The sequence below is a fragment of the Echiichthys vipera genome, assembly GCF_963691815.1.
Source record: "Echiichthys vipera genome assembly, chromosome: X".
Taxonomy (NCBI): domain Eukaryota; kingdom Metazoa; phylum Chordata; class Actinopteri; order Perciformes; family Trachinidae; genus Echiichthys; species Echiichthys vipera.
In genome coordinates this window covers 47,609,062-47,636,370 of record NC_139825.1, presented here as the reverse complement: position 1 = coordinate 47,636,370, position 27,309 = coordinate 47,609,062, and the positions used below count along the sequence as shown (strand labels likewise).

General features: G+C 47.0%; 1 protein-coding gene across 2 annotated transcripts in view; it reads left to right on the top strand.

Moving 5' to 3' along the window:
* The window catches only part of chd6 (chromodomain helicase DNA binding protein 6), a 149,945-nt gene that overhangs the window by 29,647 nt on the left and 92,989 nt on the right, over positions 1-27,309 (top strand). The gene's annotated exons all lie outside the window — the stretch shown is intronic.

Genomic DNA, 27,309 nt, shown 5'->3' with positions numbered 1-27,309 from the left:
GCACGTGTACGAGCACGAGGCCTACGGCGGTTCTGAGGTCATTTCCTGTGCGCCTGTTGGGGCATAGAAAAAAGAAGGAGGGACCATGCGCGGACATTTAAAACAATGGCGGTGAAAGGTTCACGTTGGTGTGATGCGGAGGTGGAGTGTTTACTGCAGATTTGGTCGATGAAAAGATTCAAAAACAGTCGACAAGACGCACAAAAACTCTGAGGTCTACGGAAAGATCTGGAAACAAAGCCACGCATCGCCATGACGTCATCAATGCGTGTGACATGTTACGGCGTGATGACGTATTGACAGCAAGAAGCATTCTCCGAGGCCCAGGTAGTGTGAGTACAAACGGGGCTGGAGGGGGGGACAAGGACCCTAAAGCACTGGGCACGGGACGGAGGCACAGTGGGAGGGCGCCCTAAGAGGAAAGAAACCAGAAAGAGTCGGAGAAATTAGGGAGTCGTCTTGTGATCTTAAGTACAATAACTTTGCTTAGCGTCACCAGATTTGTCTCCCTTTACTCCCTTGTAAACATTTAGATGTCCAATATGTGATAAGTTCATCCAAATAACTCCTGCGTTGACATTTCCGGAGCTGAGAGGTTCGGGGGGCGTACAGAAACACATGTTGACAGTGTTTTGGTAATTACTCTCGCTGCAGAAGAGGGATAAGCTGCATGAGCCTCCTACAGCTTTCCAAACCAACATGATTTTTCTATCCAAACGCTTGTTTCTGAGTTCGACTGAAAGGAAGAGCAGGAAGTAGCCACCTGGAACATGGATGCATAATAAAGCGATAAAATGAACGTATTAAAGGAGCCTCTGGTATGTTGATACTCAGAAGATACATTTCTCTGTATTAAAAGTGTTTATACAGTTTTGTGGGCTACACGGTGCGGCTGAAGTGTGTTTCCTCAGGAGGGGGTCTGGAGTCTCCCTTAGAGAGAGGGGGAGAAGTTCAGCATCCGTGAGGAACTCGGAGTAGAGCCGCTCCTCCTTTGCGTTGAAAGGAGCCAGTTGAGGTGGTTCAGGATCATCTGGTAAGGATGAACCCTGGGCGCCTCCCTAGGGAGGTGTTCCAGGCACGTCCAGCTTGGAGGAGGCCTCGGGGAAGACCCAGGACCAGGTGGAGGGATTAGATCTCCACACTGGCCTGGGAACGCCTCGGGATCCCCCAGTTAGAGCTGGTTAATGTGGCCCGGGAAAGGGAAGTTTGGGGTCCCCTGCTGGAGCTGCTGCCCCCGAGACCCGACCCCGGATAAGAGGCTGAAGATGAGATGAAATGAGACACGGTGGTCTAGGGGTTAGCACTGTCGCCTCAAAGCGAGGTTCGCGTCCCAGCTGGGGCCCTTCTGTGTGGAGTTTGCATGTTCTCCCCGTGTCTGTGTGGGTTTTCTCCGGGTTCTCCGGTTTCCTCCCACAGTCCAAAGACGTGCAGGTGTTCGGTTCATTGATGACTCTAAATCACCCGTAGGTGTGAATGGTTGTCTGTCTCTGTTCGTCTCTATGTGTCCTGTGATAGACTGGCGTCCTGTCCAGGGTGTACCCCGCCTCACGCCCGATGTCAGCTGGGATCGGTCTCCAGCCCCCCCCGACCCCGATAGGGACAAAGGTTGAAGACGAATGAATATACAGTTTTGTAAATCTGTTGGAAATAAGGCAGAAAATATAGATGTTTAAAGTAGAGCATCTTCAGTTTGTGCAGAAACTCTCATGGTGCAGCTTCTCAATAGACATCCGTTCTCTGATGCACAGTTAAAATTGTTTATTGGACGTGTCGAGTCCTCATAAACGTGTGCAGAACGCTGCTGGTTCTGTGATACCTCCTTTGCTTCTGCTTGCTTTTTGTGTCGGGTGAAGTTTGCGGCATCATGCAAATGTGGCCTACTTGGCGAGCCGTGATTCTGTTGTTACTCATCCTGGTGCGAATGGCCTAGTTACACCCCTGCCCTTCGTCATTTCAGACACTGCACACACAGTTCTGGATTATTTCAGTTCATTTTCTCTGTATTTAAATTAGGGATCGACCGATATGGATTTTTTTAGGGCTGATGCAAATTTATCAGCCTTAGCAGATGACTGATATTGACTGCCGATATTTCAGAATCAGGTCAGAATCAGAAATACTTTAATAATCCCAGAGAGAAGTTGTTAGAAATGAGACAAAACTCAAATTTACAGAAGATCAAAGATTGTCTGTGGTTGAGTCTGTATCACAGAGAGGGGGTGACAGACTCCCCAAGGCATGCGTTGTGTAGTTTAATGACCACAGGCAGGACAGAGTTCCTGTGGTGCATCTGGGTGCGAGGAGTCTCCTGCTGAAGGTGCTCCTCTGCTGGGCCAGTGTGTCGTAGAGAGGGTGGGAGACCTGGTCCAGGACAGACCGGAGCCTGGTCAGCATCCTCCTCTCTGCCACGGTCCTCAGGGTGTCCAGCTCCTCCCCCACGATATCAGTGGCCCTCCTGATCAGTGTGTTCAGTCTGTTGGTGTCTGCGACCTTCAGCCCACTGCCCCAGCGTGTCACAGTGAAGAAGATCGCACTGGAAACAGACTCATAAAACATCCTCAGCATCGTCCGGCAGATGTTTAAGGACCTCAGTCGACTTTGACCTTTTTTGTAGACGGCCTCTGTGTTTCTAGTCAAGTTCAACTCATTATTGAAGTTCACCCCCAGGTACTTGTACTCCTCTACAGTGTTCACAGGGACCCCCTGGGTAGAAACAGGGGTCCCAGGTGTTTTAACCCTCCCCAGATCCACTACGAGCTCCTTTGTTTGCCCACAACAGTCCTGTATTCACTTTCATCCCCTTTTCCAATGCAGCCAACTATTGCTGAGTCATCAGGAAACTTCTGAAGGGGGCAGGTGCAATAGTTGAAGTCTGAGGTGAAGAGAAAGGGAGAGAGGACAGTCCCCTGTGGGGCCCGGTGTTGCTGACCACCCTTTCAGACACACAGTTCTGTAGGCGTACATACTGTGGTCTGCCCATCAGGTGATCCACAAACCAGGACAGGATGGGGGCCTCCCATATCCAAATATGGGAGGCCTCCTATTTAGCCAATACTACTTTTGCTCCCTTTACATCATCAAAATTACACAATGATGATTATAACAAATGTAACGAGTCTCAATTTTTAATAAAAGAACATTAATTTAACTTAAAAAAGGCGTCTCCAGCAACACGGAGCTGCCTGTCTGTAAATAATCTTTGGAGAAACTATCGGTGAGCGCAGCAGCTCGCATCGGCCGATGCAGATACATCAAAAAAACGGAAATATCGGCCGATGTATGTATCGGTACATCACTTATTTAAATTGAAAACACTGCAGATGTTGAATATAGTGATTACCCTTAAACGTACGTCAGGTCAGATGAGCCTGGTTCCCACCTGCGGCCCTTTGCTGCATCCCTCCCCCTTTCTCTAAAACGTGATCCCTGTCTGGCTCCATTTGGTCCCCCAGTTGTGGATTTCTTTGTCAGGTGCGATGGTTGTCATTTGGTTGAAACTGGGCTAAAATGTGATCCCTGTCTGGCTCCATTTGGTCCCCCAGTTGTCGATTTCTTTGTCAGGTGCGATGGTTGTCATTTGGTTGAAACTGGGCTAAAATGTGACCCTTGTCTGGCTCCATTTGGTCCCCCAGTTTTGATTTCTTTGTCAGGTGCGATGGTTGTTTTTTGGTGCAAACTGGGCTAAAATGTGATCCCTGTCTGGCTCCATTTGGTCCCCCAGTTGTCGATTTCTTTGTCAGGTGCGATGGTTGTTTTTTGGTTGAAACTGGGCTTAAATGTGATCCCAGTCTGGCTCGATGTGGTCCCCCAGTTGTCGACTTCTTTGTCAGGTGCGATGGTTGTTTTTTGGATGAAACTGGGCTAAAATGTGATCCCAGTCTGACTCCATTTGGTCCCCCAGTTGTTGAGTTCTTTGTCAGGTGCGATGGTTGTCATTTGGCTGAAACTGGGCTCAAATGTGATCCCTGTCTGGCTCCATTTGGTCCCCCAGTTGTTGATTTCTTTGTCAGGTGCGATGGTTGTTTTTTGGTTGAAACTGGGCTAAAATGTGATCCCTGTCTGGCTCCATTTGGTCCCCCAGTTGTCGATATCTTTGTCAGGTGCGATGGTTGTTTTTTGGTTGAAACTGGGCTAAAATGTGATCCCAGTCTGGCTCCATGTGGTCCCCCAGTTGTCGACTTCTTAGTCAGGTGCGATGATTGTCATTTGGTTGAAACTGGGCTAAAATGTGATCCCTGTCTGGCTCCATTTGGTCCCCCAGTTGAGTGGTTCTCTGCTGGTTTCTGACCCCGTCGCAGTAGTGAATTTCAGTTTGTTGAGTTCTTTAACACTTTGTATTTTAGTCAGGACCTGCAGTAGAATAAAACCCAGCAGGGTCAGGATGTAAATCCACAGCTCTGGCGAAAACCTGAATAAGTGATAAGCCTTCTCTTGTGCTGTTCAGCCCTGTAGGGAGACGAGCGCTCAGCGAGCCCCAGTTCGGCCCTCTATCACCCAGCAGGATCCAGGCTGATGTTTTCAGAGCTTCTGATCTCCGGCGCTCGCTTGTCCACCGCTACATCAAAGTCTGTTTAAAGCAGTTTCAGAGGAAGGGTGTGCAGTCCACCCAGGATGCAAATCTAAACTTCCTTTTTGGAGGTTTTACTTAAAAGAAAATCTGTTCTTGCCGATATCTTAAAGTACTAGATTGATTAATTATGTCATTGTGGTTTTGTTAAATACCTTTACTTGTGTTCTTTTGTCTTTGACAGCAAACGCACGCTTAATCGTGAGGAAGAGGTGCAAGAATAAGCCGTCAACAAAAACATTAAAGGCAACATCAAAGTAAAACACGAGGTGGAAACTGGTTATGTCTCTAACAAACTCAAATGTGCAGAGTGCATACTCACTTTAGCAGCGCTGTAGTGACATTAACGACTAATTTATCGGTCCTCAAAGAAGTTAAATTGACTTTCATTCATGTTCATTTTATTTTGACAGTCTGTGTGACTGTAAAATGCAGCACAACGCAAAAAGTAAACAAATATTTACATATTAAAATGCAGAACTGTAGTGATTTCACTTTCATTTCACTCCCACTGTGCGTCCGTCCCGTGCCCCGTGCTTTAGGGTCCTTGCCCCCCCCTCCAGGCCCGTTTGTACTCACACTACCTGGGCCTCGGAGAATGCTTCTTGCTGCCTATACGTCATCACGCCGTAACACGTCACACGCATTGATGACGTCATGGCGATGCGTGGCTTTGTTTCCAGATCTTTCCGTAGACCTCTGAGTTTTTGTGCGTCTTGTCGACTGTTTTTGAATCTTTTCATCGACCAAATCTGCAGTAAACACTCCACCTCCGCATCACACCAACGTGAACCTTTCACCGCCATTGTTTTAAATGTCCGCGCATGGTCCCTCCTTCTATTTTCTACGTCCCAACAGGCGCACAAGAAATGACCTCAGAACCGCCTTAGGCCTCGTGCTCGTACACCTGCGCACGCTCGCGCTCGTACACCTGCGCACGCTCGTGCTCGTACACGTGCAAACGTGCTTTACAAAAGCCCACCTCTCCCAAACGGGCCGTGGACGTAGCCGCGGAACGGTTGCACTCACACTGGTCAAAGGAACTAGACTTTACCAGTAAAACCTGTTTGGGGACGGTACGGATCGACAGTGGGAGTGCGCCCTTTTAAACTAAAAATGGCGAGCGGGTGACCTTAGCGGAGGGTGCCATTTCGCATTACACCTTGACTTTGTCTTAATTAATCAAAATGTGTTTTTGATGAACAGGAAGTGTGTTTTTACTCCTGATCACATCCAAACGGTGAGTATCAAGCAAAGACATAATTAACTTTCTCGTCCGTCATCTGAAATAATACAAAAGAAATTAGTTATTTTTAAATTTTTGAATTATTTGATACTTCCTTCGTCCATAATCGTGATATCAAAATCTCATCTCGTGACCTCCTTCATGCACACGAGTGGACGCTTCGACTTATATCTGGATTATTTGGAAAAACACAAGGTGACATGAGACACGGAGACAGACTCACAGTTGAGTGGATAGACAGTCGGGAGCCGGTGGCAACGAAAGGGTTACCATGGTGACCGTGTGTTTATGTCCGCCTCCCCGCAGCTTTGGCACTGAGAGCCAGTTTCCATGGCAACGGCTCTGATACCCCCCCCTATCCCCACAACACACACACACACACACACACACACACACACACACACACACACACATACAAAGATAGACATGCACAGCGAGCTCATCGACCTCCTTGCCAGTAGCTTTGGGAGTAGCTGTGCGTGTGTGTGTGTGTGTGTGTGTGTGCACGTGTAATGATTCCTTATACCTGTGTTAGAAGCAGTCTGTTAACGCATCTGCATCGCCCTCATTGACACACAGCGGCAGTTCTCCTCGCCGCAAATCTTCAGCAGGCATTTTTGTTTCTTTGCGGACAAATAAAAAACACCACGTGAGGCTCTGCATGTTGACACGTCACGCCACATCGGCCTGACCTGGAGAGAGCCGGTCCCTCCGCAGCGAGTTTCTAAATACAGTCGAGAGCATCAGAAAGGGCCGCGGACACTTTTAGACCCTCTCTCTGTCTCGCTGTCATGGGAACCGTTCAATCACTCCTCTGACAACCTGCATCACGTGTGTACGCATGTAGGTGTTTTTGTGAGGTTGCGTTGTTGCCATAGGACCTCCTGAAGAACGCCGGGCTCCGTCTCTCTCTCCCCGCGCCAGCCGTGTTCAGAGCTCAACCTTTCTGATTTAAAAAATTCCACATAATCACAGTAATGAGGCCGGCGCTGGCTCGTTCTCAGAAACACAATCACTTCCTTTGCCAAGTGCAGAAATGTGTTACAGTTTGTGGCGTTGACATTGGTACGGAAACATATGGATGACGCACACGTCTCTCACATCTCGTACAGATGGACGGCGTCCACGAGCAGCAGCAGTGTAAGAAGACAACAGACGGCAGACCGTGCTGTACATAGTATGTATATTAAACACCGTGACAGCTGGTGCTCCATACCTATTAATGCATCTCGAGCCAGCCTGCCGGTCCTGATTGGTTTGTTGCTTTGGTGTGTGAAGTTTCCGTACAACCGGCGGCGCACCGTATCACTAATTGATGAATTTTATTTAATAATTAAAGCTGCAGCACATTTTGTACCAAAGAGGGTGGGAAGTTCAGAGCTTCAGATCTTTAGATTTTTGACTTCTCAAGGTTCTTCTGTTACAAAGACGCCAGTGGTGATTTGTTTTTCAGGCTGCTTCTTTCAACAGATCGTGCGCGTGAAAGAGATTTAAGTGTTTGCAGAAGCAGTCTGGTTTCTTTTTGTAGTCTGAGTTGTATCAGTCACGTTTGAGCAGAGTTTGGTTCCACCCCTGGTTGAACCCTCGGGCTATTGTGTGATGGCCGTTTGTTACTATTTATCTCTTAACTGCAGCTCCATTCTCGTGTCTGAAGTTGCTAATCGGGCCGTAAACAATGGCCGTCGCTCGGAAGAGAAAGTCTTGGCACAGCTTTCCGCTCGCTACACCGGAAAGCCCAAAATATTAGCCCCCAGATGCTAAATTGTTGTCTAGCAAATGACACGGAAGGACAGTGTGAGTGTGAGTGTGCGGTGATCTCCTCTTCCCCGCGTGTATGGTAGTGAAAAGGCAAATGTGCGTCCAGGCCCAGGACCGCCACTTAAACAAGCGAGTGCTGCAGTACCATCACTCAGCCCATGGTGGCATACGATGAGAGTGCCTCTCCTGGGGATCTGGCTGGCCCTGACTTCACCTTTTGAGGTATACGTGAGCCAAATGGACGTATCTCCCTCCCCCCAACGTCACATACATGCCCTTTTTTGGTAAGGGGAAATGAGGCGGAGTCAAAGTCTGACAAGATGGCCGCTCCCGTAGGTGAGGACGATCAGATCAAATTGAGACAACGGACCTGGACGGAGACGCTACGTCCATTTTTTAACAGTCTGTGTTTTGTACCCACTAGAAACACATCATGTTTGGTGCTTTTCTCTCCGTTGAGGACACAGTGTTTGCAGAAGCAGTCTGGTTTCTTTTTGTAGTCTGAGTTGTATCAGTCACGTTTCAGCAGAGTTTGGTTCCACCCCTGGTTGAACCCTCGGGCTATTGTGTGATGGCCGTTTGTTACTATTTATCTCTTAACTGCAGCTCCATTCTCGTGTCTGAAGTTGCTAATCGGGCCGTAAACAATGGCCGTCGCTCGGAAGAGTAAGTCTTGGCACAGCTTTCCGCTCGCTACACCGAAAAGCCCCAAAAATTTGCCCCCAGAGGCTAAATTGTCGTCAAGCAAACAGCGAACTGGTTCTGAAATAGTTGAAGAAAGAAAAGTTAGATTCATTGTCTAATATTCAACATATGATTTAACATAATTTCATCCTGTACTGTAAAGGAAAGCAACGGCATAAATGGTCATTTTAGGTTCATTCACTAAAGTGTAGTTACCAGACGTGGCTAACAGTGATTAGCTCGGCGCATTACGGTGAAGGCATTCAAAGGTCTTTTTTTAACCACTAATGCTGCTGAAAATAACACCAAACCTCTGCAGCAGCATGGCATCGACTTGAAAAGACTTTACTATGAGAGGAGCTGGTACAGGGGCCAGTAGGTAAGCCTTTAAGGGCGCACTCCCACTGTGCGTGCGTCCCGTGCCCCGTGCTTTAGGGTCCTTGTCCCCCCCTCCAGGCCCGTTTGTACTCACACTACCTGGGCCTCGGAGAATGCTTCTTGCTGCCTATACGTCATCACTCCGTAACACGTCACACGCATTGATGACGTCATGGCGATGCGTGGCTTTGTTTCCAGATCTTTCCGTAGACCTCAGAGTTTTTGTGCGTCTTGTCGACTGTTTTTGAATCTTTTCATCGACCAAATCTGCAGTAAACACTCCACCTCCGCATCACACCAACGTGAACCTTTCACCGCCATTGTTTTAAATGTCCGCGCATGGTCCCTCCTTCTTTTTTCTATGTCCCAACAGGCGCACAGGAAATGACCTCAGAACCGCCGTAGGCCTCGTGCTCGTGCACGTGCGCACGCTCGTGCTCGTACATGTGCAAACGCGCTTTACTAAAGCCCACCTCTCACAAACGGGCCGTGCCGCAGCTAGACGTGGTACAGTTGCACTCGCACTGGTCAAAGGAACCAGACTTTAGCCGTGAAACCTGTTTGGGCATGGTACGGATGGGCAGTGTGAGTGCGCCCTTAAAAACATTTCGGTGATCTCCTCTTCCCCGCGTGTATGGTAGTGAAAAGGCGAATGTGCGTCCAGGCCCAGGACCGCCACTTAAACAAGCGAGTGCTGCAGTACCACCACTCAGCCCATGGTGGCATACAGTGAGAGTGCCTCTCCTGGTGATCTGGCTGGCTCTCACTTCACCTTTTGAGTCATACGTCAGCCAAATGGATGTATCTCCCTCCCCCCAACGTCATATACATGCCCTTTGTTGGTCAGAGGAAATGAGGTGGAGTCAAAGTCTGACAAGATGGCGACTCCCGTAGGTGAGGACGATCACATCAAGTTGAGAGAACGGACCTGGACGGAGACGATACGTCCATTTTTTAACAGTCTAGTCAGTCGAGGACACACTTGAGTTGTTCAAAACAAATGTTTTACAGCTTCCATTTTGTTTTACAGAATACACTGAACTGTTTTATCATATTCCGGCATAATACGGTTATTTCAAAGTCACTACATCGGAACTTCAACTGGTTTTGATGGCCTTTTTTTTGCAGACTCATGAGTGTAACGCTAAATCTTTAAATCGTATATCCTTAATTACTAAGTTCAGTGTTCCACCAAGGGCAGTCTGGTTTATTGATGCACAAGTATAATGACCGAAAGAACAAGGTCGCGGGTACAAGCGGCTGAAATGTGTTTCCTCAGGAGGGGGTCTGGAGTCTCCCTTAGAGAGAGGGGGAGAAGTTCAGCATCCGTGAGGAACTCGGAGTAGAGCCGCTGCTCCTTTGCGTTGAAAGGAGCCAGTTGAGGTGGTTCAGGATCATCTAGTAAGGATGAACCCTGGGCGCCTCCCTAGGGAGGTGTTCCAGGCACGTCCAGCTGGGAGGAGGCCTCGGGGAAGACCCAGGACCAGGTGGAGAGATTAGATCTCCACACTGGCCTGGGAACGCCTCAGGATCCCCCAGTTAGAGCTGGTTAATGTGGCCCGGGAAAGGGAAGTTTGGGGTCCCCTGCTGGAGCTGCTGCCCCCGCGACCCGACCCCGGATAAGAGGCTGAAGATGAGATGAGATGAGATGAAGTATAAAGAAACAAGAAAGACACAGCAGGATGTTGATGCTGGGGTTTAAAATGCTGAAATGCAAAGTCTTAATAATCAGGCGCTTTGATATTACGTGCAGCTGCAGGAGGGCGGGAGAAATTCTTCTGGCGTTCTTGCATCATGAACCTCAATGTGACACCGCCTGTCAACAACTGCAGCGAGCTGCTCCAGGGGGTCGTTCCTGATGCATCCCATGAGGTCCAAAATCTTCTATCCCAATAAAAAGTCATTATATCACGATGTAGCATATTTTTTGGTAATTTGATGAATTAAAAGTATGAAATTGAATATAAAATAACTGCTTGACAGATGCAAAGAGTATTTCCTTGTTTTGTTAAAGGACGTTAGTGCAAAATAAAACATTACGTGCAACGATCGGAGCGTAAAGGGCCGTCCAAATGACATAAATGTTGTAAAAGAGTTCAGAGTCAACTGGTGTGGTGAAGCAGATCTTTCACCTCAAGCAGCTTGGAGAAGAAAAACAGCTGACTCAAAATAATGTTGTTTGCGACCGTCAGGCGTTGAAGTCTTTTGTTTTAACCCAGTGGTGTCAAACTCAAATTCACACTGGGCCAAATTTAAAAACTTGGAGTAATTTTGTCATGTTCTTGTGGTGTTTTCATCTGTTTTTAGTAATTTTGTCACGTTTCTGTGGAGTTTTCATCTGATTATAGTCATTTTTCCACGTTTTTGTGGTGTTTTGCGTCTGTTTATAGTAATTTTGTCACGTTTTTGTGGTGTTTTCATCTGTTTTTAGTCATTTTGTCACCTTTTTGTGGTGTTTTGCATCTGTTTTTAGTTGTTTTATCCCTTTTTGTGGTGTTTTGCATCTGTTTTTAGTAATTTTGTCACGTTTTTGTGGTGTTTTGTGTCTGTTTTTAGTCGTTTTGTCATCTTTTTGTGGTGTTTTGCGTCTGTTTATAGTAATTTTGTCATCTTTTTGTGGTGTTTTGCATCTGTTTTTAGTTGTTTTATCCCTTTTTGTGGTGTTTTGTGTCTGTTTTTAGTCGTTTAGTCATCTTTTTGTGGTGTTTTGCATCTGTTTTTAGTAATTTTGTCACGGTTTTGTGGTGTTTTGTGTCTGTTTTTAGTTGTTTTGTCATCTTTTTGGGGTTTTTTCATCCTTCTTTACTAAAAAAGAAAAAAAAACAGATAATCTGCCTACCACCGATGCTGAAAGCTCCTGTTCTCCATCTTTCTTTGGGTCGTATTTGGGGAGGGGTGGAATCAGTTTGTCTGCAGAGACTGGTAGCATGGATGCTCATGTTTGTTAACAGAAAAGTAGACGTGGATGTGCTTTATACTCAGCTCTCAGAGAACCTTGATATGATCTTGGGGGCCAAATATAATTACATCCCGGACCAGATTTGGCCCACGGGCCTGAGTTTGAAACCCCTGTTTTAACCCCTCCTGACTTTTACAACCCTCTCCCGAATTCACACACAGTTCACGATGTGCTCATCCTCTTCTAGCAAAACACTTAAAACAAAGCTATCTCTTAAATCATCAGAGTCCTCAGGCCGCTGGTTTTCCAACATCGCGATAGAAACGATATAGAACATCGTTCGATAGACGTCTTGACCACTCGGCGCAGTTCACAGTTTGTGCACACGCCACTGATTATCGCAGGGTAACACAACCAACACAACGGAAAATACGAGTCAGATCCCTTCACGGCTGACTTTACCAGCATCCCCATGGCCAGGTCCGTTTGTACTCACACTACCTGGGCCTCGGCGAATGCTTCTTGCTGCCTATACGTCATCACGCCGCAACACGTCACACGCATCGTGGCTTAGTTTACAAATCTTTCCATAGACCTGAGTTTTTGTGCGTCTTGTCGACTGTTTTTGAATCTTTTCATCGACCAAATCTGCAGTAAACACTCCACCTCCGCATCACACCAACGTGAACCTTTCGCCGCCATTGTTTTAAATGTCCGCGCATGGTCCCTCCTTCTTTTTTCTACGTCCCAACAGGCGCACAGGAAATTACCTCAGAACCACCGTAGGCCTCGTGCTCGTACAAGTGCGCACGCTTTACTAAAGCCCACCTCTCCCAAACGGGCCGTGGACGGCCAGCTGGCCGCAGTTATGCGCGGAGCTTGTGCACTCACACTGCTCAAACGCACTAGACTTGACCCGAGAAAACGGTTTTGGCGCGGTGAGGAAGGAAAGTGTGAGTGCGCCCTGAGTGTGTCCCGTGTTCAGTAGTTTGCACCGGAGGGAACTCAAGTGTTCATCTGCAGCTTCAGTCGATGACAGTCAGAGCCGCTTTGCTGTCAGATTCACTTGCACACGCAGCTTCTGCAGCACTGCAGCTCTGATCTGCAGCTTATCGACTCTCCTGTCCTCCGTACGACCCTCAGATAGAGTTCAAATGCACGTTCCCTCTGTATCGACTGGTTTAAAATATTGATAGCTCCACCAATATGGGATTTTTGAGACCAGACACAGATTGTTAAAGGGACGGATTTTGCAAACAACAAATACACTTTCAGGTTTTCATGTATTTCCACTGCAGCGTTGTTGCCTGAATGTTCTCTTTTTAGCCAGCCGGTGTTTAATCAGACAATTTAATGGTTAGGTTCGTATTAAAGGTCGATCCCCACATGGATAAATGAATCAGCGTTAACAGATTCATAAACCCACTTATTAAAAATCACCTGATTGAAGGATCACAATTATAGAAGCAATAATCAGCGACAATGCAAACTCAGTTTAAATCAGTGTTTCACGCGATGAGCTACACTCAGCATCAGCAAACGTCTTTGAAAACAATCGTCCAAAAGGTCCAAATAAGGTTCTCCAACAGAACCAGAACAAAGTTAAATCAGAAATCAACAAATAAAGAAAGAATTTCAGTTTGTTTCCTTCTGTTTTAGTTGTTTTTTGGATCTTTGATAAGTTTCAGTCTCGTTTTCCCGGAGTGGGGCCTCTTTCCAAATTATCTTTGAACAAGTGAATCGTTTTCTGAGAATTATAAACACGCGACCGTGTAGAGACGGAATTAACAATGCGATAAATAACATAACGCTGTTCAGTTTGTTTACTGAAGTGTAAAGATGTTCTTCAGGAAAGGACCTTTAAATGACTCCTGTTGGGATCTGACACCATTCAGAAAAAACAATTAAATAAAATTAACTTGACTTTCTAGGAGGGGATGGGAAGTGACGTTGGGGGGGCGGGGCGCCCTCCCACTGTGCCTCCGTCCCGTGCCCCGTGCTTTAGGGTCCTTGTCCCCCCCCTCCAGGCGCGTTTGTACTCACACTACCTGGGCCTCGGAGAATGCTTCTTGCTGCCTATACGTCATCACGCCGTAACACGTCACACGCATTGATGACGTCATGGCGATGCGTGGCTTTGTTTCCAAATCTTTCCGTAGACCTCAGAGTTTTTGTGCGTCTTGTCGACTGTTTTTGAATCTTTTCATCGACCAAATCTGCAGTAAACACTCCACCTCCGCATCACACCAACGTGAACCTTTCACCGCCATTGTTTTAAATGTCCGCGCATGGTCCCTCCTTTTTTCTACGTCCCAACAGGCGCACATAAAATTACGTCAGAGCAGCCGTAGGCCTCGTGCTCGTACACGTGCGCACGCTCGTGCTCGTACATGTGCAAACGTGCTTTACTAAAGTCCACCTCTCCCAAACGGGCCGTGGACGGCAAGCGTACCGCAGCTAGGCACGGAGCGGTTGCACTCACACTGGTCAAACGCACTGGGCTTGATGAGACATGAATGATACAGACAGAGAGGAGAGAAGCTCAGAGGATCAGGAAAAGTATTATCCCCCGGCAGACTAGGCCTATAGCAGCATCATTAAACAGAACAAGATCAGTTTAAAAATAACAACATAGCTAAAGGCTCGTAGCTGTAAGATTTATCAAAGAGGAAAGTTTTAAGTTAACTCTTAAATATGGGGACAGTGTCTGCCTCCAGAATAACACTTGGGAGTTGGTTCCACAGGAGAGGAGCTTGGTAGATTATGAATCACACATTTACAAAATTCCCACAACAATGGAAACTGCTAGCTTAAGCTGCCTTTTATTTTATATAATAACAATAATAACAATAACAATAATACAAATGAAAATCATTTCATTCACTGATTGTTTGAAAAACAACAAACAGCCAGAGAGTTCCGCTGTTGCCTAGCAGCGGTGGCTTTGATGTTGAGGGGGGCGGAGCTTAAAGAACTGCCTTTGTGATATCATAATTCTATGTAAATGAGAGATCACTGAGGGTTCCGGCTCATTCTCGATCTGCCTCCAGACCTGAACAGCTGCTGCACACAAGCTCACGTTGCTTCGACCAGGAAGGACAATAACTCGCTTATTCACAAGGATTCTTCGACGGACATTCAGGACACAAAGCATTCAGAAGGAACAACAGCCACGATGGCCCTCTCAAGACCAGCATCGCCACAGACGGAGGAGTCAGGAGCCGTGGATTTGTGCAATTACCTGATCAAATCCTACTTCAAAAGGATAACCCCCGAACAGCTGGAGCTGTTGAAAACAGGCACCGCAGATGACGCCACTAAAATTGTGCTGGCCGAACTGCTGCTGGACATAATACGGTCCTTGTCCAAAGCCGTGCTGAGAGCTCTCCAGGGCCAAACTAAAGTGTCTGTGGAGGACATTCAGTCCTGTGTGGGGGACGCTGTCTCACAGAGTTTCTCAGACGTTCTGGACATCAAGAACCCGATCCAGGGTATCAACTCAAACCGCTTGTCGAGTTTGCTCAGCAGAGACATTTCAGAACACGTCAACTCTTCTCTGGCAAGCACACACCGCATCACTCCCCCCCGCAGGCTGAACACTATGATTCAATACGTCTGCAAACTGTTAAAGGCCCTCACAGCCAGGGTCAAAACACCTTTTATAAAGAGGAGAAGACCGAATCCGACCACCTCCCCCGAAAAACTCATCAAGTCATCAGACCGTAGGCAGGCATCAGTTTCACATGTGGATCCGGACAACCCCAAGGATCAGGAGCGCTGGCAGACACCAGTTACACCTTTAGATCCAGAAGACCCGGACAGAGACGACAAGGAACCAGAAGACCCAGAAGACCTAGAAGACCCAGAAGACCTAGAAGACGATGACCATGGACACACAGAAGCCCCGGTGGAGGCCACACCAGAGGGCAGGATTAGAGACATGATCCAAGAGGAGGTGACTCAAATCTTTGAACCTCTTTTGGACGAAGAGTCGCGTTCTGAGTTGACGCTGCGATCCCAAAGCTCCTCTGACATCGAGGCTGTCGTAGAAGACATTGCTGACGATGTGAGGAGTTTGAAAGACGTCCCAAGTCCAACAACTGAAAAGGAGGACCTTCGGTTTAGGAAAAGAGCAGAGAAGAAGATCAAGGCCTTTTATGCAAAGTATTTTGCCAGACAGTGGATCACTCGTAATGCGAGAGAAGTGGTGGACAAATTCGACCTGGACCCCAAAGAAGACAGCAGGAAATCACCGCAGCAGATCACAGACCTCGTTCCCTCTCTGCTGGCCGAGGAGGGTGAAACAGTAATGGATGGAAATGAAGGTTGGGAATTGACAAAATTCAAGAACATTTCCCCTCTCAAAGTCCAGACGTTCACACAGGAATTCAGTGATCTCCTCTACGGACACATCGCAAATGGAACAGAACCAGAGATTAATCCAGGAACGTCAGGAACAGTCTGCAGGACAGTGCATGTTCCTCAGTCAGATGCCGACATGTACGCTGAGATCCAGGACAGAGCGTGGAGTTTCCTGGGACTGATGAGTTGGTGGATGAACACTCAGGTCAACACCCACAGTGACAGATTGATCACAGGTATAACAGCCAGTGAGTTAATGCCTCCTATAGAGTCACCAACCACACCCTTCATGGGGCACTTGCCTGCGTTGACTGGTGCATCGAGTAAAGCATCGACCGGTGGAGCGACCGTCTCAGTTACTAAAGAGACACTTGCCAAACTTGCGGCGCAGCAGGAAAGAAACAAGCAGTTCATCGAGGCGTTTGTGGAGCAGCTGGTCGGGCGGGCATACAGGAAAAACAAAGTGACCTTTACCTGCTCAAACCCCGAGGCCATCATGAAGCACCTGTTTGAGGTCATATGGGCAAAGGTCGACGGTGTAGACTTCCACGCCACCCAAAAGACCTTCAAGAACCTCGACAAGACCATCTTCCAGGACCTGTGCAAGAAGTGGGGCAACGAACAAATGGTGCTGATCTCCCTAAAACTAGGGGAACCAGCACTTGAGAAGTTCATTGCCTCCTCCGTCAAGCGTCACCTGAAGACACCACAGGAGTCGAACGTCATCCGCAGATTCTTCTCTGCTGTGGGCAGCGCCATCTCCAAGTGCTGCGGATGTCACCGCGGAAATCTGGATTCCTCCGAGTGGTCCGACAGGGCCACATTCAATGCCGGGTGATTCGGTTGTTGTGCATTAATGCCGAGTGCATCGGTTTTTCTGCACGCAATGCCGAGTGATTCGGTCGTCGTGCGTTCAATGCCGAGTGATTCGGTCGTTCTACAAACGCCGAGCGATTCGGTTGTTGTGCATTAAATGCCGACTGAATCGGTTTTTCTGCACACAACGCCGGTGAGCCGGTTAAAAAAAACAAAGGAAGGAAAGAAAACCAAAAATAAAGTCTGTTTATCTCCCTCATCATTTGCTCTAAGGTCCGCTGATTCAATCTCATTCATAAATGTGGGTTTTGTTTGTTTGATATCGAGTAAATACAGAAATACTCACATAATAATAATCAGACATTAAGTTTTTTAGCGTTTGCCTCTCTGGTCGTCCGCAGGCGTTTCCTTCTACAAGTAATGTTCCCCAGATATGATCCATCAGAACACCACAGAACCAAATCTCCATCCTCTCACTGTGCTTTCTCTCTCTTTGAACAAGACAACAGGTGTAAACAAAACGATAGATAAGCTATATAAGAAGTTTTTTTTTGTATTGGACTGGGAATTAGGGCGCACTCACACTGTCCTTCCGTCCCGTGCCCAGTGCCCCGTGCTTTAGGGTCCTTGTCCCCCCCTCCAGGCCCGTTTGTACTCACACTACCTGGGCCTTGGCGAATGCTTCTTGCTGCCTATACGTCATCACGCCGTAACACGTCACGCGCATTGATGACGTCATGGCGATGCGTGGCTTTGTTTCCAAATCTTTCCGTAGACCTCTGAGTTTTTGTGCGTCTTGTCGACTGTTTTTGAATCTTTTCATCGACCAAATCTGCAGTAAACACTCCACCTCTGCATCACACCAACGTCAACCTTTCACCGCCATGGTTTTAAATGTCCGCGCATGGTCCCTCCTTTTTTCTATGTCCCAACAGGCGCACAGGAAATGACGTGTGCGACGTAGGCGTCGTGCTCGTGCTCGTACACGTGCGCACACGCTCTACAAAAGCCCACCTCTCTCAAACGGGCTGTGGACGGCAAGTTGGCCGCAGCTAGACGCGGAGCGGTTGAACTCACACTGGTCAAAGGAACTAGGCTCTACCCGAAAAACCTGTTTTGTCCCAATGCGGAAGGACAGTGTGAGTGCGCTAATTTAATGGTCGGGGAAACACTGCATAAAATGTATTACGTTGGCAATTCTTCATCACGTCTAGTATCATTCAGTTGCTGACCGTTTAAATACAACCGTAAAGAATGAATAAAATAAACATCTATATGACACCATGGTTCGCCTCCCGGCTGGGGCACCTTCTGTGTGGAGTTTGCATGTTCTCCCCGTGTCTGCGTGGGTTTTCTCTGGGTTCTCCGGTTTCCTCCCACAGTCCAAAGACGTGCAGGTGTTCGGTTCATTGATGACTCTAAATCACCCGTAGGTGTGAATGGTTGTCTGTCTCTGTTCGTCTCTATGTGTCCTGTGATAGACTGGCGTCCTGTCCAGGGTGGACCCCGCCTCACACCCGATGTCAGCTGGGATCGGCTCCAGCACCCCGAGACCCCGACAGGGACAAGCGGTTGAAGATGTAGAGGAATTATTTTCTCTATTATATGTTTTGTAAATAAGGTTCCTTGTCATGGTAGATGTCGTAGTCTTGGATTTAATTTGAATTTAGGTTTTTTATTAATATCAAAAGTAAGTTAGGTGGGTAATCAGGGGAAAGAGACAAAGGTTATTATACGTTTCTCAGACAGAAGTGGTGAATTACTGTTAAAGGGAGGTTGTCTCAACATTATGATTCCTCTCTAGTCTTGTCTGGGAATACGTCTGCCCTACTGAAGTGTTCTTGAGCAAGACGCTCGCTTCACACCACTTTGCGGGTGATGTTTAACAGCTGACCGTTTTGCTTTGTCCTTCCTGTGGTACCGCAAAGCTGAGACTCTTCCCTTCAGGGATCAATAAGTAATTAGGTAATCATTCATTATGAAGCACAGTTCATTATAAACACTTTCTCATTCCTGTTTGCAGCGGAGAGTCTGAGCAGAGCGCTCTCACCTTGGAGTTTGATTCTATAATTCAGTTTAATCTCGTCTTCCAGTTCAGCACTAAATAAGATTACATGCATTAATGACAAATAAGGTCTCATTAAAACCCTCTCTCTGGTGTAACATTACAATGTAGTGATTTCTGAGACATTACAGAACGTCAATTAATTATTTACCTTATTAATTAAACAAATAACTTTTATTAAACAATATGCTGAGCAACTATAACAGAAAAAACTCAGCCCCGTGCTTTAGGGTCCTTGTCCCCCCCTCCAGGCCCGTTTGTACTCACACTACCTGGGCCTCGGAGAATGCTTCTTGCTGCCTATACGTCATCACGCCGTAACACGTCACACGCATTGATGACGTCATGGCGATGCGTGGCTTTGTTTCCAAATCTTTCCGTAGACCTCAGAGTTTTTGTGCGTCTTGTTGACTGTTTTTGAATCTTTTCATCCGACCAAATCTGCAGTAAACACTCCACCTCCGCATCACACCAACGTGAACCTTTCGCCGCCATTGTTTGAAATGTCCGCGCATGGTCCCTCCTTCTTTTTTCTACGTCCCAACAGGCTAAGGAAATGACCTCAGAACCGCCGTAGGCCTCGTGCTCGTGCACGTGCGCACTCTCATGCTCGTACATGTGCAAACGTGCGTTACAAGAGCCCACCTCTCTCAAACGGGCCGTGGATGGCCAGCTAGGTGCAGTGCGATTGCACTCACACTGGTCAAACGCACAAGGCTTGACCAGAAAAAACGGTTTTGGATCTGTGCGGAAGGACAGTGTGAGTGCCCCCTAAGACTCTATCTATCCATCTATCCATCTATCTATTATGTCAGTTAATTATTTTGCGTATTAATTAAACAAATACATTTTATTAAAGAATATTTAACATTGTAATATAACAAATTCTTGAATTGAACACTGAGGAAACAAAAGAATACATTAAAAATAAATTAATAGCTGAATAAACATCAGTACTTTATGTACAGGAGCCCGTTGAGGTGGTTCAGGATCATCTGGTAAGGATGAACCCTGGGCGCCTCCCTAGGGAGGTGTTCCAGGCACGTCCAGCTGGGAGGAGGCCTCGGGGACGACCCAGGACCAGGTGGAGAGATTAGATCTCCACACTGGCCTGGGAACGCCTCAGGATCCCCCAGTTAGAGCTGGTTAATGTGGCCCGGGAAAGGGAAGTTTGGGGTCCCCTGCTAAAGCTGCTGCCCCCGCGACCGGACCCCGGATAAGCGGATGAAGATGAGATGAGATCAATCAACTGTTGACCACTGAAATAAAAAATGAATTAACACAAATGTAAATGATCACTCAGTTGCTGATCCTTTAAATACAGAACATGTAAAAATAAAATAGCTATAAACTGCCATTAGGGGCAGATTGTAAAGCAAGAAGCAAAGCCTGTCTTCATCTACAGCTGCTCCTCGTGTCCTCAGAAATGTTCCAGATTATGCTTAGATGCAAACAACAACTGCTTCAACAATGGACTCTAAATGTCAACAAAGTGACCTGATGAATGAAAGACGCAGCAACAAGATGTCACAAATGACAGTCGTGACAAACTCATATTACCGGAAATGAATTAAGATGAAACGAGCGTGCAGCAACAAATCAAAACCAGCAAGAACGGCTTTCTGTAGGTCGGATAATGAACAGGGTAATTGTTACAGGAACATTGGGTGTGGTGATTAGCACTGTTGCCTCACAGAGAGAGGGTTCCTGGTTCGAATCCCAGCTGGGGCCCTTCTGTGTGGAGTTTGCATGTTCTCCCCGTGTCTGCGTGGGTTTTCTCCGGGTTCTCCGGTTTCCTCCCACAGTCCAAAGACGTGCAGGTGTTCGGTTCATTGATGACTCTAAATCACCCGTAGGTGTGAATGGTTGTCTGTCTCTGTTCGTCTCTATGTGTCCTGTGATAGACTGGCGTCCTGTCCAGGGTGGACCCCGCCTCACGCCCGATGTCAGCTGGGATTGGCTCCAGTCCCCTCGACCACGACAGGGACAAGAGGCTGAAGATGAATGAATGAATGAATATTTGCAGTATTGTGAAGTGGGGATCTGTGGCTATATTAAGTTCCTGCTAATAGCACTGTCGCCTCACAGCAAGAGGGTTCCTGGTTTGAATCCCGGCTGGGGCCCTTCTGTGTGGAGTGTGCATGTTGTCGCCGTGTCTGCGTGTCTGCCGTGTCTGCGTGGGTTTTCTCCGGGTTCTCCGGTTTCCTCCCACAGTCCAAAGACGTGCAGGTGTTCGGTTCATTGATGACTCTAAATCACCCGTAGGTGTGAATGGTTGTCTGTCTCTGTTCGTCTCTATGTGGCGTCCTGGTGTTCCCCGCCTCACAACAGACGTCGGCTGCGATCGGCTCCAGCCCCCCGCAACCCTGACAGGGACAAGAGGCTGAAGATGAATGAACGGTGTGACCAATGGGACCCAGTCAATCCTGAAGTTTCACCCTGTTTTTAAAGCATAAAATAAGATCAGAACAAACAGAAGCGTGGTAAAAACCACCTACATTGACAGAAGCCGTCCATCTTTATATGCAGCTCATGAGCTTAAGGTCCAAAAATTAATCTATTAAAGAATTTAAAGCAATGTACCACTGCAATCTGATGTCCGCGCAGTTCATCGGTAGCTCAAAAATTCCTGATTTCAAATTTTACGGAGTTCGAAAAGAGCTTTGTTGGTGTAATTGCAATTTGGGTCTGCGTGGCATAAATCCATCAGTGGATATTGAAGCATCCCTGCATTTTTTATTTAAATGCAAATTATAATTTGCCCACATGCTATGCTGACCTTGAAGTCCACCTACTAGTCATGAATATTAATGCTTGCAAGTATTTATGCAGATACCGGAGACTTATTATAATATCTACCACATAATATGTAGGACTTTAGCTCCGCTTCCCACCTAAATGTCTTTGTGCTGACACTACCAGGTGTAAAAATCAGAGGTGGATGGGAAGAAATCACGTTTTCTGAGCCTGCGTCTATCCTCCATTAGCGTTACAGATGTAGTCTTGGTGGAGATTCCTCATCTGACATCTACAGTACTGCTGCAGGACTTTCCTCATGGAGGTAGTAATAGGGCGTTTTATAGAGTCTGTACGACTTTTGCATCTGTGTGGCGAAGTGGAGGAAGGCTGTGCTGCTGAATCACGCTCCAGGGCTGGGATTCTGAATCTGAAGTTATCTAGACATGACCTGGCAAGAATGGAAATTTCAGTTTCAGTCGGTACAGGGCATCAAATGGAGTTCACCGTTAGAACCATGTGGGAATACAGACGCTCATCCACCGGTGTGTTCACTGAGGGGGAATGGGCGTGTTGATGATGAAAACAAACCTCCGACATTGAAGAAGACGAAGGGTGATTTACACAAAAACTGTCTAACTGGAGAGATGATGAGATCTGGGACCAACGATGAAATCATCAGAGAAATTCAAATGACGCTCAGTTGTTTATAACTTAATTAAGAACCGTCTCCATTAACGCGGTGTAATCGGCGTCATGTCACCTCCTGCTGTCTACCCAAACCTTGGCCGAAACCAAAAGGAGTATTTCCAGTAAGAACGCATCTGATGCGGACAATCTCCTGTCCTGTGCTGCATGTGTGACGGAGAAAGTGCAGACTATCTCTGGACCTGATCCATGTGACATTGTCCAGGGTTCATGCATTATGTAATGTAGTGATCCCAATACACGCGATGAGATCGCAGGAAACGTGAGCAACGCGCTGCTTGATCATATTTGGATCAGATTTGAACCATCGTGACATTTGCATATTTGGAGAGTCAAGACAGTTAGGTAGCAGCCTGCGGCTAGCTGCCTGCTGTGTTTAAAAGAACAGAAATGAGCTCTCAGATGAAGTGTGTGGCTCTTAAAAGAGCTGTTGTGTTACAGTGAGATCACGCCGTCAGTGATTTAACCTCCGTAGCTGAAGAGGGTGCTGACCTGCCTCCTGTAGATCAGACTGGGATACGCTTCACTCTGCAGTGACGGCTTTCTTCTTCTTCCTCTGAATATCCAGCAGACCAGATGCCTAAAGGCAAGTTGCGTCACGCGATTCAGTGAATATTGATTGATTTTCGCGTCTATCGCATCGCAGGTAACGCACGTTTGTAGATTGACTTTGTTTGTAACCGTGCTGCTTCTATCGCAACCATCACGGGCGATGTGATCACAGCATGAGGGTCGTGAAAAAACAGGGATGAGGACGGTTTGCACGATTCTATAAACAGATAGATCATCGTCATACGATTACTGATGGGTTCTTTTGCTGCATGAACGGTTTACCTGCATGCAATTAAAGCCTGCTCAAATAAGATTGGCACACTCGGACAATAAACACACTGTAAATGGAAACCAGAGGTCGTCCGATGCCAAAACCTTGTCCGAACCTTAAAGGGGCAGTGCTCAAAATACGCTTCACTCTGCAAGGCTTTCTTCTTCTTCTGGATTTCCACTCAGACTAGACGCCTAAAGGCACGTTTCTACCATCCCCATGTCAATGTTATAGCCATTATATCGATAGGAACAGTCCAGTTTCCTTGATATAGTCAAGAACTACATCAATGGCGACTGTGGCGATCCCCTGGACGTATGATGCTTACCGCAATCTCAGCGCTGATTGGCTGACGCATTACAGCGTCACACGATTCAGCAAAAAACTTCAGTATTTTCAACTTGCACATTGGACGCGATAGATGCGAAAATCGCTATTTGCATCTATCATGTCACGGGTAACGTGAGTAAAGCGACGATTGCGCCGCCCTCGTTCAAACCGCGTCTGTAGATTGACTCTATATGTAATTGTGTTGCTTCTATCGCGTCCATCGTCGGCAGTGTGAACCCAGCATTACAGTGTTAATGTGTGTGTTTACAGTATACATGCATTGGACTGTATTCCTCTTCTACTTACAGTGGTCACACTTTAACAGTTCATTGAAAGCTTAGGGCAAAAAAGAGTCACATTGTGGGTTTTAAATGTTTAATAGTATTTAAATTGTTGCAGAAATGAATCTGTTCAATGAGGATCAACGAACAGGATCAGCTTTTTCTCTGCAGACAAAAATAAGTCCAACTCCTGCCGTCTCATGAACAAAGCTCAGAGTCAGAAGGAGCGACCCTGAGTTTAGTCGCGATCTTACTTTTTATAGGAGGAATCCAACTTACGGATAAGGTCACAAAGACTCAGACTCAGCTGGTGATATCTTCAGACAAAGCACTCTCTCAGACCCGTCACAACAACACTTTACAGGAACAGGATGCACAGGTCAAAAGTGTCTCAGCGTTCTGGGATTATCTCATGTCATGTGGCCGACCGTATAAAAACAGGGCAACGTCATATGTAAAGGTTTACACGGAAGATGCAGGATTCACGTCTGACCTAATAAAGATTATGATTTCAAATTACACACATCAAAAAAGCCCACAATAAGGCTTAAGAGGGATAAGGCTGTGTAAGGGAACTAAACGAACGCATTGCCCTTTTTGTAACTGTGTCTTTTCCCGCAATACATTTATTAAAACAACAACAACACTCTACTGTCCTACTGTTATTACAGACATGTGAACTAACCACAGACCGTCGCCTCATTCACAGACTCACAGTGCAGAATGAATATAGGGAAACATTTGAATAGATCTCATCTCATCTCCTCTTCAGCCTCTTATCCGGGGTCGGGTCGCGGGGGCAGCAGCTTTAGCAGGGGACCCCAAACTTCCCTTTCCCGGGCCACATTAACCAGCTCTAACTGGGGGATCCTGAGGCGTTCCCAGGCCAGTGTGGAGATCTAATCTCTCCACCTGGTCCTGGGTCTTCCCCGAGGCCTCCTCCCAGCTGGACGTGCCTGGAACACCTCCCTAGGGAGGCGCCCAGGGTTCATCCTTACTAGATGATCCTGAACCACCTCAACTGGCTCCTTTCAACGCAAAGGAGCAGCGGCTCTACTCCGAGTTCCTCACGGATGCTGAACTTCTCCCCCTCTCCCTAAGGGAGACTCCAGTCCCCCTCCTGGGGAAACCCACGTCTAGGACAAAATCCGCATTGTTCCTCAATTGTTCTTCAATCTGAGGTTCGACTGTAGGACGAGCCCTCCTTTACAGCACCTTGGAGTAGACTTTACCAGGGAGGCTGAGTAGTGTGATACCCCTGTAATTGGCACACACCCTCTGGTCCCCCTTTTTAAATACTTTCCTTTCAACGCAAAGGAGCAGCAGCTCTACTCCGAGTTCCTCACGGATGCTGAACTTCTCCCCCTCTCTCTAAGGGAGACTCCAGCCCCCCTCCTGAGGAAACCCATTTCAGACGCTTATACCCGCGACCTCGTTCCTTCGGTCATGACCCAGCTTTCATGACCACAGGTGAGGGTAGGAACAAAGATTGAGCGGTAGATCCAGAGCTTTGCCTTCCTCAGCTCTCTTTTGGTCACAACGGTGCGGTAGAGCGACTGCAGCACCGCCCCCGCTGCTCCGATTCTCCGATATTAAGCGTTATTTTGGTGTTTTTGATCTGGCCTGGTGGGGTTCTCCCGTGCAGGAGGGAGACACTGGGTGTAAACTGTAAAAACTGGCGTCAGAACAGTGCGACACAGTTGGCATTCATCATGCTCATTACTGTCATTACTATTCTAACTGAGCTTTTTCCGGAAAAATGTCTCTGGTACACAGGAAGTGATGCGTTTTTTTTATAAAGTAGGGGATAAAAGAACTGCACGCTGAGCAGGGGCAGTAACATCTATTCTTAACTCCCCTGAGGGCTTTAGTATGCATCTGCTGGGGGGGCAGAAACACTTTAAGCACAGTCACATGCACAACACCACTCCTCCCGCTGTCACACAGAGGCCGCACTGTGAGTAGAGGAGATGTTGAATCATCAGCCACAGTGAGCGCAAACTCACATTGAGGTTCATCCACCGTGCCAGCATGGCCTCTATGAACCTTTATGTTTGTGTTTGGGGTAAAGCCAACAGGTTGTTTAATAATGTAAATACTCTGGGTCTCTTTGTGGTTCAGCTGTTTGGGGGAAACAGCGGTAACATCCTGGGGTTGATGGAGGAACTTTCTGCATGCTAAGTTTGGGTCACGCATGAGTCAGCACGTGTCCAGAATGATGGGTAGCGAGTGTATGACTTCACCATGTTGCACTGTTTGGGGACAATGATTCATTTTCCATCTCTCCAACTTTCTATCTTTTATCTTTCTAACTTTGCTTAGATGGACGGTTAACATAACAGGTGATGTGACAGTTAGTCTGACAGTTAACCGGACAGTTAACCGGACAGTTAACCGGACAGTTAACCAGACAGTTAACCAGAGAGTTAACATGACAGTTAGTGTAACAGTTAGTCTGACAGTTAGCTTGACAGATAGTTTGACAACTAGTCATACAGTTAGTCTGACAGTCTGACAGTTAGCCTGACAGTTAGCGTGAAAGTTAACCTTACAGTTAGTCTGACAGTTACTCTGACAGTTAATCTGACAGTTAGCCTAACAGTTAGCGTGACTGTTAGCCTGACAGTTAACCTGACAGTTAACCTGACAGTTAGTCTGACAGTTAGCCTGACAGTTAGCCTGACAGTTAACATGACAGTTAGCCTGACAGTTAGCCTGACAGTTAGCCTGACAGTTAACATGACAGTTAGTCTGACAGTTAGTCTGACAGTTAACATGACAGTAAGTCTGACAGTTAACATGAAAGTTAACCTGACAGTCTGACAGTTAGCCTGACAGCTAGTCTGACAGCTAGCCTGACAGCTAGTCTGACAGCTAGCCTGACAGCTAGCCTGACAGCGAGTCTGACAGTTAGCCTGACAGTTAACATGACAGTTAGTCTGAGAGTTAGCCTGACAGTTAGCCTGACAGTTAGCCTGACAGTTAGCCTGACAGTTAACCTGACCGTTAGCGTGACAGTAAGTCTGACAGTTAGTCTGACAGTTAGCCTGACAGTTAACAGACTAACTTTCAGACTAACATTCAGTCTAGCTGTCAGACTAGTTAGTCTGACAGCTAGACTGACAGTTAACATGACAGTTAGTCTGAGATTTAGTCTGACAGTTAGCGTGACAGTTAGTCTGACAGTTAGCCTAACAGTTAACCTGACAGTTAGCGTGACAGTTAGTCTGACAGTTAGCCTAACAGTTAGCCTAACAGTTAGTCTGACAGTTAGTCTGACAGTTAGTCTGACAGTTAGCCTGAAAGTTAACCTAACATGTGGTGTGACAGGTAGTCTGACAGTCGTATATCTCAACATGCACTGCGCGTTACTTCTTCTACTGGGGAAAATAGAGTCGGCGGCTGCTCACCGTAGTTGGAGACCTGTTGTGGCTCAATATTGGTCCATATATAAGGCTCAATGCTTAGAACTGGTGGGCAGGCGGGCTTAAAACACACTGGCAGAAACTCTTCTATCCAATGTCCAATGTCTTTTTAAATACTTTCCTTTCAACGCAAAGGAGCAGCGGCTCTACTCCGAGTTCCTCATGAATGGCTGGAATTGCTTGTATAATGACTTGCACAGAAAATACACCATAATATACATTTCTACAGCA